Source organism: Diceros bicornis, chromosome 35, assembly GCF_020826845.1.
Source record: "Diceros bicornis minor isolate mBicDic1 chromosome 35, mDicBic1.mat.cur, whole genome shotgun sequence".
NCBI lineage: Eukaryota > Metazoa > Chordata > Mammalia > Perissodactyla > Rhinocerotidae > Diceros > Diceros bicornis.
In genome coordinates this window covers 29,525,418-29,540,198 of record NC_080774.1, presented here as the reverse complement: position 1 = coordinate 29,540,198, position 14,781 = coordinate 29,525,418, and the positions used below count along the sequence as shown (strand labels likewise).

General features: G+C 40.8%; 1 protein-coding gene across 1 annotated transcript in view; it reads left to right on the top strand.

The window, feature by feature from the left end:
• LOC131398451 (cationic amino acid transporter 4-like) overlaps positions 1-14,781 on the top strand; it is a 143,013-nt gene that overhangs the window by 118,148 nt on the left and 10,084 nt on the right. The gene's annotated exons all lie outside the window — the stretch shown is intronic.

The window sequence follows — 14,781 nt, the reverse complement described above, 5'->3', positions numbered from 1 at the left end:
AGCTTAACAGAAAAGATTTCTTTAAATCTGGGAAAACAAAACATTAGAGCATCTTTCTTGGCTCATGTAGTTCTATGCAATTTAATATGCCTTCTGCTTGAATCTAGTTTTTCCATTAGTTTTCTTGAGTTGGCCTGATGATTGAGAGTGATAGGGACAGTGATAATCCTAAGAAGTTTGCGAAGACTTGGTTAAGGTTCGTATGATTTGCCCAGTGAAGTGGGTGCCTTGGTCACTGGAGATTGTGGAAGGTACATCCCAAGTGGGAAGCACGTGTTCTGACAGTTTCTTTGCTGTTGTGACGGCATCAGCTTTGTGGCAAGGGAAAGGCTTTAACCCATCCAGAAAACACATATAGTAACAAGAATATATGTATGAGCCATAGGAAGTGGCAGTTGAATGAAGTCCAGCTGCAGGGGCTCAGAGGACCCAGAGGGAGGAGTTCTGAGGCCTCTGGGGACAGAAATAGTCTTTGCTATAGTGGGTGAAAGAATGTGAAAACTGAAACATGGGATTTGCCAGAGAGATGAGAAGAGCCCAGTGGCCGTCTTGGGTTTCCTGTAGCCCTGACCGTTTGTTGAATTTATAGCCATTGTTTCTCCACCTTAATTTCTCTGCTTCAGGAGCAGACTGTTGCCATGTTATAAGGACATCAGGATGGCAAATGTCTGGCAATGAGGGACTGTTCTTTGCAGAGGCAGAATGGATTGGCCACATTTGCCAATCTTTATAGATTCTGTTGTTGCTGCCTTTACATGAAAATCAGCTAAGGAGCTTTCCTGATATTTAGTGTGAGCTTCAATTTTGATGACAGACAACATTTTAGACCAGGATATATTATACTTCAAGGAATTTCACATAATTTCTGGAACTCTTATAACATATACTTACAAAAACTTAACATAAAGAAGGCTTAGTGTTATTTCATATTTGACAATGCTTCCCATGTAATTTAACATGTCAGATAAGCATAATTAGTTTAATCTCTCTCTTGTTATAAGGAGAGAAAACAAATCTTTTGAGATATTTCAGGGATCCTCTGAAAAATCCCCATGTGAGCTACAAGTTGAAAAAAAAGACTTCATTTAGAATCTGATTTTGGGAAGTTTGTCAAAAATATCCAAGAAGGTCTCAAAATGCTTGCCTAAATGGGATGACAGATCATTATGAAACTTAATATTTAATTATGTATTTAACAAAGGTAACAAAAAGATTTCAAAGACAAATATCAAAGGTTACATAGCTTCAAAACTTTAGCTCTTTGTAATAGGAAAGATTCAGCTTTTAACATAAAGCATAGGAAATTATTTTGATAAATCACAAAATCCCTGTCTTTTAGGCAGATTACTCAAGGTAAAGAAAAATTTTCTTTTTTTATTTTATTTTTTTTTATAATTCTTTTTTTTTTTTTTTGTGAGGAAGATCAGCTCTGAGCTAACATCCGTGCCAATCCTCCTCTTTTTGCTGAGGAAGATCAGCCCTGAGCTAACATCTGTGCCTATCTTCCTCCACTTTATGCAGGATGCCACCACAACATGGCCAGACAAGCGGAGTGTTGATGCGCTCCCAGGATCCGAACCCAGGCCGCCAGCAGCGGAGTGTGTGCACTTAACCGCTATGCCATGGGGCCAGCCCCAAGAAAAACTTTCATAATGTCTTTATCAAGAGTAGATTAGAAGCCCAAGAAACCTTGTCCTTAAACACAGAGAGAAAACCAAATTCTAATTTCACACCAGCTTGTTTTTGATATTAAAACTCATTTACTTAATTAAATTCATTCCAATATTACCCAGCTTGACCATACACAAGACTATTTTCTCAGGGATCCTCTTCCACAAACTTTTTTTTTTACATCAGAATTTGTCCTTTCTTCTTTCCTATAACCAGTTTACTTTAGATACTTTCTTGACAAAAGTATCTCCATTCCTTATAACTTCTTTCACTGAAAACATACATTTTCTCAGAGCACAAATTTTTTAATGTGGCACAAGATGTGTTTACTAATAGACCCCAACATCTTTTAGTTTTTCTGTAAGAAGAAGCAAAAAGTAGATAAACCCCTGTTCAGTAATTAACATTTTCCTGTTTTATCTTATCAGGAGATCTGTTTTATCTTTTCTAGATATTCAATGAATTTTCCATCATTTACTTTCGTTTAGCAAAACTCTAAGGTTTCAAGTTACCAAAAGATTTGGGGAAGCTGTTTTAAAGTACACATACATAAAACAAAATTATTTTATTTAAAATTCCTTATTTCACTAACATCTATATAATTCATTTATTCTTAATCATACTTACATTATTCACGAAAATTTCATGAGACATTAAAACAGTTAACTATCATTTTAAGTTAATATTTTCTTGCTGACAAATCTTATAACAGTGATAGCATCAGTTTATTAGATTAATAACCCAGATAGAATAAAAATTGTATGTTTCCATTACACCAGTGATGGGGTTCAGGGCAGGCTGCCCCAAGATGCACCACTCTGGTATGTGGATTATTTCAAGCTGAAGATAATCAAGGCTCTGAAGACTCAGGAAGATCATTTGGCCTTCCCCCAAACTGCCTAAAACAATTTAACACAGAAGGCCTGTTCCAGGAAGGAGCTAATACCATAAAATAGCTATAGTATAATGTAAAATAGGTGTGATAGAGACACCTCAAGTGTCCCATTTTTGGCCCAGGAAAACTTGTTTAACAAACATTTGCATTTCCATCTCCACGTAAATTGTCTTCCTCCCCTCTGAAAGCCCAAACCACTACCCCCAACATCCTGCTTTGTCTTTAGCTGAAGATGATATTTAAGGTGGCAGCTTTGGCCACCTGGGAAAGTTGCTCAGTTTTCCTGGGTTTCTCCCATGTATACATGTTATGAAACTTCGTTTGCTTTTGTCCTGCTAACCTGCCTTTTCAATTATTTGACCAGCCATAAGAATCTTAGGGAAAAGGGTGGGGAAATTCTCCCTCTTCCCGGACACCAGTGCTGATAACTCTGAAGAAATGCCTATTTTAATTAAGCCAACAAACTTAAACAAGCTTTTATTGACCAAGGATTAGTTTGTATCATGTTAACTTGAAAAATATTTGAATTAGTTTCTATTATATTTAGAAATAATTTATATAAGCTCTTATTTTAAGTTCATTAAATAGAATTCTTTTTAGAAATCAATTTTGTTAATGTTACAGAACCAGGTTCATTTTGCCTGCCACCCAGAAAGCCAATCACCAAGATGACGAGATTGCAGAGAGAGAGGGTTTAATCACAAGGCAACCAAGTGAGGAAAACGGGAGAACAAGTCTCAAATCCGCCTCCCCAAAAATAGGGACTCAGGGTTATTTATGGAGTTGGCACAGTGGTCTGAAATGTGGAGATAGATGATTGGAGGTGAGGAGAGGTGATGCAACTGATGATCTGTGCAAGCGCAGTCAGACTTTGTTCCTCTTCATAGGATGCATGTTCACAAAATGGTGGCGTTAGAATGACCCGAGAGTGGAGTTTTTAGCCTCTTGACATCCAAAAGTCGGACATCTGCGTGGGCCCAGTTTATGAGTGGGTGGTCTCAACCAGCCTGAAGTGGACAAGGGGTTCTAATTCCTGAAAAACAGCTCAAACATCCATTACCATGGTGACCCAGGCTTCAAGGAGATGTTATCGATAGGAACCTACTGGGAGTCAGATGGCATATTGCCTAACGAGCACAGTTAACAATGGGCAGGGGAACAACTAAAAGCTACAATCAGTCATTGCAAAAAGGAAAAAGACTTTAGTTCCTAGCTACTTAATCATCAATGGCTATCTGTTTGCCAGTTTTGTTACCACCCAATGTGGGACCTTCTGCTGCCGCCAGACATGCCAATAGTCAAGAGGCAAGGTAGTAGGAGAAAAAGGACTTTTTATTACAGCTTGATAGCAAGAGGGAAGATGGCTGACTCATGTCCAAAAGAACCATCTTAAGGGGGCACAAAATCTTACAGCAGTTATATAGGCCATTGGGTTATTGGGGAGGGCGTTAGGAATGTTGACCTTCTGGTGTTACAGACTGGGAGTGTCACACCAGATCTTTCAGTTTTCACTGATGATGGCTATCAACATAGATTCTCTGTTTGGGGGGTCATCACATTCCTAAGGAACTTAAAAAAACAAAGTTATCATCTTATCGCAGCTGGGAGGTACATGCACAAGCAAGGATCATAAAATCTACAGAACAGTTAGATCTCCTGGAGTGTGCATATCCAGCTGGATTAGTTTGTCAGAGGTCATTCAAAGTTACAAAAGGGTTTCTTTTCTACCACATGGCTTCCATTATGTCAACCTTGTCTTGAGCCGGTATAAGTTTCATTAATACCATCTGGAGGTAGAACAATATCAAACATATATACTGTACATACATATATATAGACAACACAGACAGAGATCTTACAGCTTTTATTTGAAAAATTTCAGTCATGAATCAGATACAATACTGTGGGAGATCAAGATTTGGCCACCCTGAAATATATCTCTTTACCTTGATTGTTTTCTCTGAAGGACATTTGACCTCCCCCACTAACTGCCTAAAGAATTTGACATGATGGCTCCTTCCTGGAACAGATCTTCTATCATGATGGCTGTAAAGATTATGTAGGATAGAGGTTACAATAGGAGGGGCACCAAGCCCCTTTTATCAAAAAACTCTATATCTCCCTGACCACATTATCTATAGATGACCCCGAAAAGAATTGTCTTCTTGCCCTCTGAAGTCCCAGGCCACTACCCACCCCCAACACGCTCCTCGCCTTTAGCTGCAATACTTAAGCAAGCAGCTTAGACAGAGGGACGAGTTGCTCATTTCTGAGTTTCTCCCATGTATACATGTTATTAAACTTGGTATTATTTTCTCCTGCTAACCTGTCTTGTTAATTATTTGGCCAGCCATAAGAACCTTAAGGGAAAGGGCAGAGGGAGATTCTCCCTCTTCCCCCGACAATACAAAACTCACAAGTTTGTAAAAAATTGTGTCTCTAGCAGATGGAACAACTTAAGGTGACCCGCTTAAAAGTTTTTGTTGTTAATATTTGTGGAGAAGACTTTTAAGATTTATCTTTGCTGTAGATAAGGAGGCTATGAATTAGATTTGGGGTGGGAGACCCCCTCTAGAAGCCTGCATTTAAAATGAGACATTTTGGGCCAGCCACAGTGGCCTAGTGGTTAAGTTTGGTGTGCACTGCTTCAGCGGCCCAGGTTCAGTTCCTGGATGTGGACCTACACCACTCAGCTGTCAGTGCCCATGCTGTGGCAGCAGCCCAGATACAAAAACAGGAAGATTGGCAACAGATGTTAGCTCAGGGCAAATCTTCCTCAGCAAAAAAATAAACATTAAAAAATAAAAGGAAACATTTTCCCCTTTTTTTTTCTTTAACCTCAGGCTTTACTGATTGAGGTAGCCAGGTTTAGTCCTAGATGATTGTGGACTGTTATCTCCTGGAATGTTTACATTTGAATATGGAAAAATTAACAACTCAAAGGACAGAGGGGAAAAACTGCAAGTTTATTCCTAGGAGTTTCAGGGTAATTGTGATTTAAAATTTTCCTTCAGTCTTAGGAATTGAGGATGGTCTAAATAAGAGTTCCTGGAGAGGTTACCAGGCTTTGAGTCAGATCAGGGAGGTTTTAGGATTGGTGAAACGGAATGGGAGGAATCTGAACTGCCTGTAGAGCTGCATTTTTAGTTTTACCAAGATTTATGGGGCAAGGACACTTGTTAATGCACCAGGTCTGTTTTTGCCCGCCACCCAGAAAGCCAATCACCGAGACGAAGAGATTGCAGAGAGAGAGCATTTAATCACAAGGCAGCCAAGTGCGGAAAACAGGAGAAGTGTCAAATCCACCTCCCCAAAAATAGGGACTCAGGGGTATTTATGGGGAAGGGGGCAAGGTGATCTGAAATGATTGGAGGTGAGGAGACATGAGGTAATTGATGATCTGCACAAGCATAGTCAGGCTTCATGTTTCTTCGTAGGACACATCTTCACAGATTGGCAGCATTAGCATGCCCTGAGGGTGGAGTTCCAACCTCTTGCCATCAAAAGGGCCCAGTTGATGGGTTGGTGTTCTCAATCCGCCCTGAAGTGGACAAGGGGTTCAGTTCCTGAAAAAGAATAGCTCAAAAACCCATTACCATGGTAACCCAGTCTCCAGAGAAATGTCATCTATAGGAACCTAGTTGGAGTCAGATAGCATATTGCCCAAACAGCACAGTTAACAATGAGTAAGTTTATCATGCAGATTTAAGTCCTCACCTTCCATTCTGATAAGTTTCTAGGTAAGGCCATCCCCCCTTCTTCCTGGTGCAGGGAAGAAGATACCTTTACAAATGGAGATTTTCTTTACAAATGTAAATGTCTCTCATAAAGGGTAACTAGAACTAAGAATGGGCTTAGCACGACCCACCCAGGTACCCGGAGATATCTATAGTAATGGCCTTTTCTGGGGGCAGGCCTCCCACCCCAAACTCCTTTCGTCAGTTAGTGGGGGTAGGGGTCAAAATGTCATTCAGGCAGAGACATATTTTGAGTTCACAAATTCCAATCCCCCATAGTTACTAGCTGTTTAATCATCAGTGGCTGTTTGCAGTTTCACACTTGCTCTCAATGCCTCAGAAATTGTGTTGTAACTTAAATGACAACATAGGTTGATTTACCCTTTCAATTACATTATCCCCAATTTGCTTCCTTCTCCTGGGTACATAGTTTTATTTTAACTTAAGGAAAAAAGCCTATTAAAAAAGTTCCTGTCAGGCTCTGAATATCAGGTTTTAGTCTGGCCAGTTTTTAACCATAGAGCTACTAGAAAAAAAAAATCCTAAATATCTTGTTAGTTTTCAGCCAGGACAAACAGTAAATATTTCTGGCAGTATTAAGTAACCCCAATTATTCTAATTTTAGTTTTCACTGGACTGTTTAAAGGAATAATGTAGCAGTTTACCAGGAAAACCCTCAGAGTCTCATCAACTCTGAAGGAGCCCATCTGGGGTCCTCCTACAAGAGTGGATATGAGGGTGTCAGTAAGGCCACTAACTTGGACTTCTGTTTATGGTGGTGTAGTCTTTTCTTTTAGGTCCCTCTTGTAGCTTTAATTTTTCATTAGCTTTTTGCAACAAAACTTTCAATGAAGCTATTTTCGAATTTTGAAGCCTTTGCTTTTAAGTGCACCTTTTAAATGATTTCATCTCATTAGAATGTTCCCTCTACTGGCCATCGTGACTTTAAATCATCCTTAGTAATTTTGGTCAATTGAGATAGAAATTTACAAGAGAAGGGACCATAGTTCTTAAACATAAAACCAGCTGGAGTCCCTGAGGGAGACACTTCTTGGGACACTTTAGAAAATGAAAGTCCCACATGAAAGAAAAGTGCGCAGACAGGAATGACAATAGAGAAATCCCTCAAGTTAGTGAGAGTACTCACAGACCAAAGAAAAATCTCTGCTGAGGGAATCTTCTGAGGCAATGGCCGTCACACTGGACTGAGAAAATCATCTCTTAGGCAGTCACTCTCAATCCCCAAAAAAGGCACTGACCTCAACAAATGGAGGGAGGTCAGAAACCGAGAGGACTCACAATTGGAAGAGTCAGTGATCTATGGAAATGGTGAGCCCCAAGGGGCTCGTGTAGGTGAAGGGTACCTGAGGGTTACTGTCAATATTCAATAAGAACATGGTTACACTTTGACCTTTTTCCCAACACAGACACAAATGAAAAGAAGTTAATCTTGTGAATTAGCTGTTTTCTTCTTTAATCTGAGGGGTGATTCAAGGGTCACAAGAATTTATGAGCTTGTTTTGCAGAAGAAAAATGCCTTCAAGGAAGTTACAATCACTAGACAACCAGCCCCAGCTGCAGTTGACTCCCAGAAGTCTGACTGCCCAAGGGCTTACATGCATTTCCCCTTCTTTTCTCCAACACTCCTCCTCCCAAGCCCCTTAGCTCTATAAAACATCCTGCTTTCTTCTTTCATTAAGGCAGATTTGAGAGAACCTATTCTCCTGCCTTCTTGTTTTGGCCAATTCAAATAAACCTTTCTCCATATCCAAGCACCAATGTCTTAGTGATTGGCTCATTGTGCATTGGGCACATGAACTTGACATTAAGAGGTTCAGTATCATTGGTACCATACCCAGTTCCAGGGGAGGCCAGTCCATGAAGGTGAGATCACATCAGGTCCCACATTCTGACACCATGTGTTAAGCTAAAAATAAAGAACTAAAATGAGAGACAGAGAAGAGTTTATTTGGAGACCAGAGAATTGCAATTCAGGGAGCACAGATTCAGATAGAAACCCAAATAGTGTCCCATTAGGGAGTAAAAGTCAGGGGCTTTTAAAGGCACTGAAAGGAGGTTTGCATTACAAACAATGTTAATTGGGGTTGGCATCAGAAAGCTAATCTTGGCTAAAAATAATGGATTACTAAGGCTAGCTAGAGGGAGGCAACAGTCCATCACCGTGAGGCGCTGCAGATATTTTGCAACATTACTCAGTTCAAAAGTCCATGTTCTGCTGGATGAGGACGTGCATGAGACCCATTTCCTTCGTGGCTTCCCAGCTCCCCTTTAAACGCCTTAGACATAAGTGACTCTGTTTCGTTTCACATTCACAACCTCAATCAGATAATGCACAAAGGGCCAGCTTGGGGGAAACACTGGTCTTCCGACTTCTTACTCTGTTCCTCTATTTACCAGGCTTCATCTCTCTCTGGCACTCAGCCCTTCCTGCCCCTGGAGTTCTCTCTTGGAAACAGTTTGGTGCTTTATCTTTTATTTTGATAACAACTTTATTCACATACCATAATACGCACCAACTGAAAATGTATACTTCAGTGGGTTGCAGTTGTCGGGGGAAGAGGGAGAATCTCCCTCTGCCCTTTCCCTTAAGGTTCTTATGGCTGGCCAAATAATTAACAAGACAGGTTAGCAGGAGAAAATAATACCAAGTTTAATAACATGTATACATGGGAGAAACTCAGAAATGAGCAACTCGTCCCTCTGTCTAAGCTGCTTGCTTAAGTATTGCAGCTAAAGGCGAGGAGCGTGTTGGGGGTGGGTAGTGGCCTGGGACTTCAGAGGGCAGGAGGACAATTCTTTTCAGGGTCATCTATAGATAATGTGGTCAGGGAGAGACAGAGTTTTTGATAAAAGAGGCTTGGTGCCTTTGCTGTTGTAACCTCTATCCTACATTATCTTTATAGCCATCATGATAGAAGATCTGCTCCAGGAAGGAGCCACCATGTCAAATTCTTTAGGCAGTTAGTGGGGGAGGTCAAATGTCCTTCAGAGAAAACAATCAAGGTAAAGAGATATATTTCAGGGTGGCCAAATCTTGATCTCCCACACAGTATATCCACAGAATTGTGCAACCATGGGCACCATCTAATTTCAGAACATTTCCATCACCTCAAAAAGAAACTCTGTTCCTATTAGCGGTTGCTTCCCATTCCCCTCTCCCCCCATCCCCTGGCCACCACTAAGCTACTCTCTGTCTCTATGGATTTGCCTATTCTGGACATTTCATATAAATGAAATCATACAATACATGGGCTTTTGTAACTGGCCTCTTTCACTTAGCATAGTGTTCTCAAGATTCATCCATGTTGTGTCACCACTTTATTTGTTCTTGTGGACAAATAATATTCCATTGCATGGATATTTCACATTTTATTTATCCATCATAAATAAAGTTGATGGACATTTGGATTGCTTCTATTTTGGAGCAATTAAGAGTAATGCTGCTATGAAAATTCACGTACAAGTTTTTGTGTGGACATGTGTTTTCATGTCTTGGGTATATACCTAGGGGGTGGAATGGCTGGATCAAAAGTAACTTCATATTTGGCACTTTAAGGAACTGCCCAATGGTGTTCCAAAACAGCTGCACCATCGTACATTCCCATCAGCAGTGTATGAGGGTTCCAATCACTCCACATCATCTTCAATACTTGTTCTTCTCTTTTTGACTATAGCCATACTGGGGGTTCATTGCACTGTGATTTATTTGCATTTCCCTAATGACTAATGATGTCAAGAATCTTTTCATGTGCTTCTTGGACATTTCTAAATCTTCTTTGGAGAAATGTCTATTCAGATCCTCTTCCCATTTTTAAATTGGGCTATCTTTTTATTGTTGAGTTGTAAGAGTTCTTTATATATTCTGGATATAATTCCCTAATCAGATATGACTTGCAATATTTTCTCCCATTCTGTGGATAATTCACTTTCTTGATGGTATCCTTTGAAGCACAAAAGTTTTTAGTCTTGATGAAGTCCAACTTATCTATATTTTTCTTAGTTTGCTTGAACTTTTGGTGTCATACTTAAAGAAACCATTGGGGAGAGGGTGAAATGGGTAAAGGGGGTCAATTATATGGTGACGGATGGAAACTACATTTTGGTGGTGAGCACACTGTAGTGTATACAGGTGTCAAATTATAATGTTGTACACCTGAAACCTACATACTGTTATAAACCAACGTTACCTCAATAAAAATTAAAAATTAAGGAAAGAAAGAAACAATTGCATGATCCAAGATCATGAGGATTTCCTCCTATGTTTTCTTCTAAGAGTTTGTTGGGAGTTTAGATAACTACTCCATAGCATTGCTGCCTCGGCATCCATTTTGTGTGCACCAGAGGCCTGCAGGGGCCTTGAAGTGACACTAGCCCCTCCCTAGAGTGCACACTGTCGGGGGAAGAGGGAGAATCTCCCTCTGCCCTTTCCCTTAAGGTTCTTCTGGCTGGCCAAATAATCAACAAGACAGGTTAGCAGGAGAAAATAATACCAAGTTGAATAACATGTATACATGGGAGAAAGCAGGGACACTGCGTTTCTCAACACAATAGCAGAAATTCTCGTCCCAAATATCACCTTCAGCCAATGACAAAGGAGGACTTTGGGGGTGGGGGAGTCAGTCACAGGAGATCACCACCAAAGCACAGTAAACAAGAGTAAGGTTTATTATACAGCCCCAAGGCCTCATCTTCCACATTGACAAGTTACCAGAAATGAGCTCACCCCCCCTCCTTCTCAATACAGAGAGGGAGACACCTCCACAAATGGAGACCTCCCTTGTAAATGATTGTCTGACAACTCCTCGCAGGGCCATCCAAAGAATGTGGCCAGAGACAGGACTCCCGATAAGATGGGCTTGTTGGTGCCTTTTCTATTGTAACCTCTATCCTAAATTATCTTTTATAGCAGTCATGATAATAACCCCTTCCTAAAACAGATTTTTTGGTTTTAAATTCTTTAGGCAGTTTGGGAGGGGAAACTCAAATATTTTTCCTGAGCTCTCTGAGTCCTTATTGTCTTCAGCTCGAAATAATCCACATACCAGAGTGGTGCTTCCTGGGGCAGCTTGCCCTGAGCACCATCAACACCCTACATAACCACCAGCAGAGTCACAAGTAAATGTAAGTTCCTGATATGACTCCCACAACTGTCCTTGTGAGAAGCATTCTCCCTCACCTCCCAGGGCCTTCCCCTGTGCACCCCTTAGATAAGACCCTTTCGAAGCTTACTTAAACCTTACTCTTCTTGGTTTGAATTGACCAATCCAGACTTAACCTGGGAACTCCAAAGTACTCCACCAGTGAACCCCAATAAAGGCATATGCCCCAGGTCCTGCCATGCTTTCTGCCTAGACTCTGCCTTAACCTCCCTGTCTGGCCCCTCAAGGTGTATCTGCTGTGGACCTTCTCCAGGACCTGTGAGTAATAAACTTCTCTATTTCAATTCCTTTTTGGTCTTTTGTTGAACCAAGGCTCACCATCCAATACTCCCAGGTTTCTTCTTAAAATGTTGATTTAACAAAGTCACAACACCTATTACAGGCATACCTCCTTTTATTGAGCTCTGCAGATATTGCATTTTTTTACTAATTAAGGTGTAGGGGAATATGGAGAATTCTCCTCCTTTTCCCCTTCTGGTTCTTATGGCTGGTCAAAGAATTTAAAATGACATAAGGCAGGTTAGCAGGAGAAAAACAAAGTTTAATATGTGTACATGCGGAATTCACATAAGCATGAATTCCAAAGACAGTCAGGAAGAATGAGGTATATGTGTCCCTCTGGACTAGGGAGAGGGAGACAGAGGTCTGAGACTTCAAAGGGGGAGAAAGCAATTTACAGGAAGATGAAAAGAGCTCATATTTGGTAAACAAATATTTGCATTGTCCCATCTAAAGACAATGGGACCCAAAAGAGATCTTTTGATAAAATGGCCCTTGCTAGATGCCTTCCTTCCTACCACACCTAGAATTATCTGTGGTAAGAGCTCCTTCCTGGGACTGCCCTTCTATCTTAAATTCTTTTACAGAATTTGGGGGAAGATCAAATGTTCTTCTAGAGTCTTCTGAGCCTTGATTGTTTCGGGCTCAAAATAATCCACATACCAGAGTGGCACATCTTGGGGCAGCCTGCCCTGAACCCCATCAGTTCACTCCTCTGAAACTTCCCTGGAAGGCTCACATATTTAAGGCAGAGCTGGTGACTGTGGAGAGAGAAACTGAGTTAGTAGGCAAGTGGTAAGAAATCTGCAAAGTGAGAAAAGAACATAGATTAGAATGAGGATGAACAAGCAGAAAAAAAGGGATCAGAGCACATCTCCTCACATGCCATTAAACCAGTTCCCCAGAACAAGTCAGTCCAATAAAATGGGTGAGTGTCATTCATCTATTGGAAAATATTAATCTTCTCTTTTAATAGATCTAAGTTGGATACTACTTGCTCTGTTTGATTCACATAAAAGCAACATTTTTCACTGATGACTGCACAAGCTCCTCCTTGCTCGGCAGTCAGTGTGTCCTGAGCACATTGATTTTGGAGGACCACGGGGGTTAGGATTTTAATCTCTGACTAGAGTATTTTCTTTTTTTTTTTTAAAGATTTTATTTATTTATTTATTTTTTCCCCCAAAGCCCCAGTAGATAGTTGTATGTCATAGCTGCACATCCTTCTAGTTGCTGTATGTGGGACGGGGCCTCAGCATGGCCGGAGAAGAGGTGCGTCGGTGCGCACCCGGGATCCGAACCCAGGCCGCCAGCAGCGGAGCGCATGCACTTAACCGCTAAGCCACGGGCCCAGCCCTGACTAGAGTATTTTCAATGTTTGCATGTTAGTGTAGGAGAGAAAGAATTATGCTTCTACCCTCTCTGTCCTTCTGACTGGTATAAGAATTAAATTGACATGAGACAGAATCTAACAGGATAAAATCAAAGTTTAACAACATGTATACATTGGAGAAACCCAGCAAAATGGAGTAACTCACCATAATGGCAGAAGATACGACCTTAAATATCATCTTCAGCTAAAGACAAAGGAGATCGTTTAGGGTTGTGGTTTGGGACTTCAAACGGGAAGAAGGCAATTTACACAGAGATGGAAAAGCAAATGTTTGATAAATAAATATTTACTGGACCTTCTATAGAAAATGTGATGAGAGAGAGAGAGAACTTTGATAAAAATGGGCTTAGCAAGGATCCTCCCAGTCTACTATACAGAGTTATCTATGGTGATATCCTGTCCTGGGGACAGGCCTTCTGTCTTAAATTCTTTTAGGCAGTTGTGGGGAAAGTCAAAGTTTCTTTCAGATTCTTTTTTCCTTAAAGATAATCAAGCCAAAGAGACACATTTTGGGGTGCCCAATTCTGATCCACCAGAGTGGTGTTGAACTCTTGTTCCATTACCATGGAGAGATTTAAGATTGCCTTTTCCAACTCATAATTTCTAAAGCTGGGGGATAAGACTCTAGATGTTGAAAAGAACTTGGAGTTGTGACATGCAAGCCTATTCTCTACGATTTCTCAATTCGCACGATTATGTGGCACAATCTTATGAACAAAGGAACCCAAGTTTGCAATGTGGCTGGCATTTAGGGTGGAGTATCTGGTGACAGAAGGGGCCAGGTATCCAAGTCCACATCTTCCTGATCAATTACGTTGAAATCGTTTCTATATTTTGTTGCCACATAAAATAAAAAGACCACTGTGGTTTACAGACAAGGTTAGAACTGAAACTGTAGTTCTGAGGGTCTGGAGTATTTCATGACCTTTGCCAGTGGTACTGTTAGTGCCTAAACATCTCCGTTTTCCATGCGCTCCTGTCAATCTGGGAGAGCAGAACAGATATGGAATAGCTGGTACAGGAGGCCTGCAGTCTGACTTTGGCAGCTATAAAGCCTGGCCCTGTCATCTGACCAAGTGAGTCCAGAGTTTGAATCCACCCATATACAGTTTGTGGTTTGGGGCAGCTTAATCATGCGGGCAACTGCAATACCCCAAGTTGCACCGGGGTGGCTTGTAAGTCATCCCGAACATTTGGTGATTTGGCAAATGTTTGTGTTAAAAGGAGGAGTGTTAGAGTCACTTACAACTTCCTTCAGAGGTGTGAAGATGCCACCTGTGGAATCAAACCACAGAGTGTGATTGCAGTATTCTCCTGGTATGTCACTGTCGACTGAAATAAAGAGTCTTGGAGATATTAGTGAAGGAGTTTATTCAATAATCAGCATGAGGAGTTTGAACCCCAAGAAAACAGTTTGGCAGATGCTCTGATGGAATTTTTCTGAGGTGTGTGAGTTTAAGCACAGCTTGTAGCTCTTTACAAACAGTGTACGTACAAGGAAGTGGAAAAGAAAAAAACTACAATTACAGTTCATATATGTCAAAAAAAGGATAGAGTACACCTGGGCTTTTCTCTCGATTCTACATTGAAGGTAACGTAAAGAAGAATTTCTTGGTTATACATCAA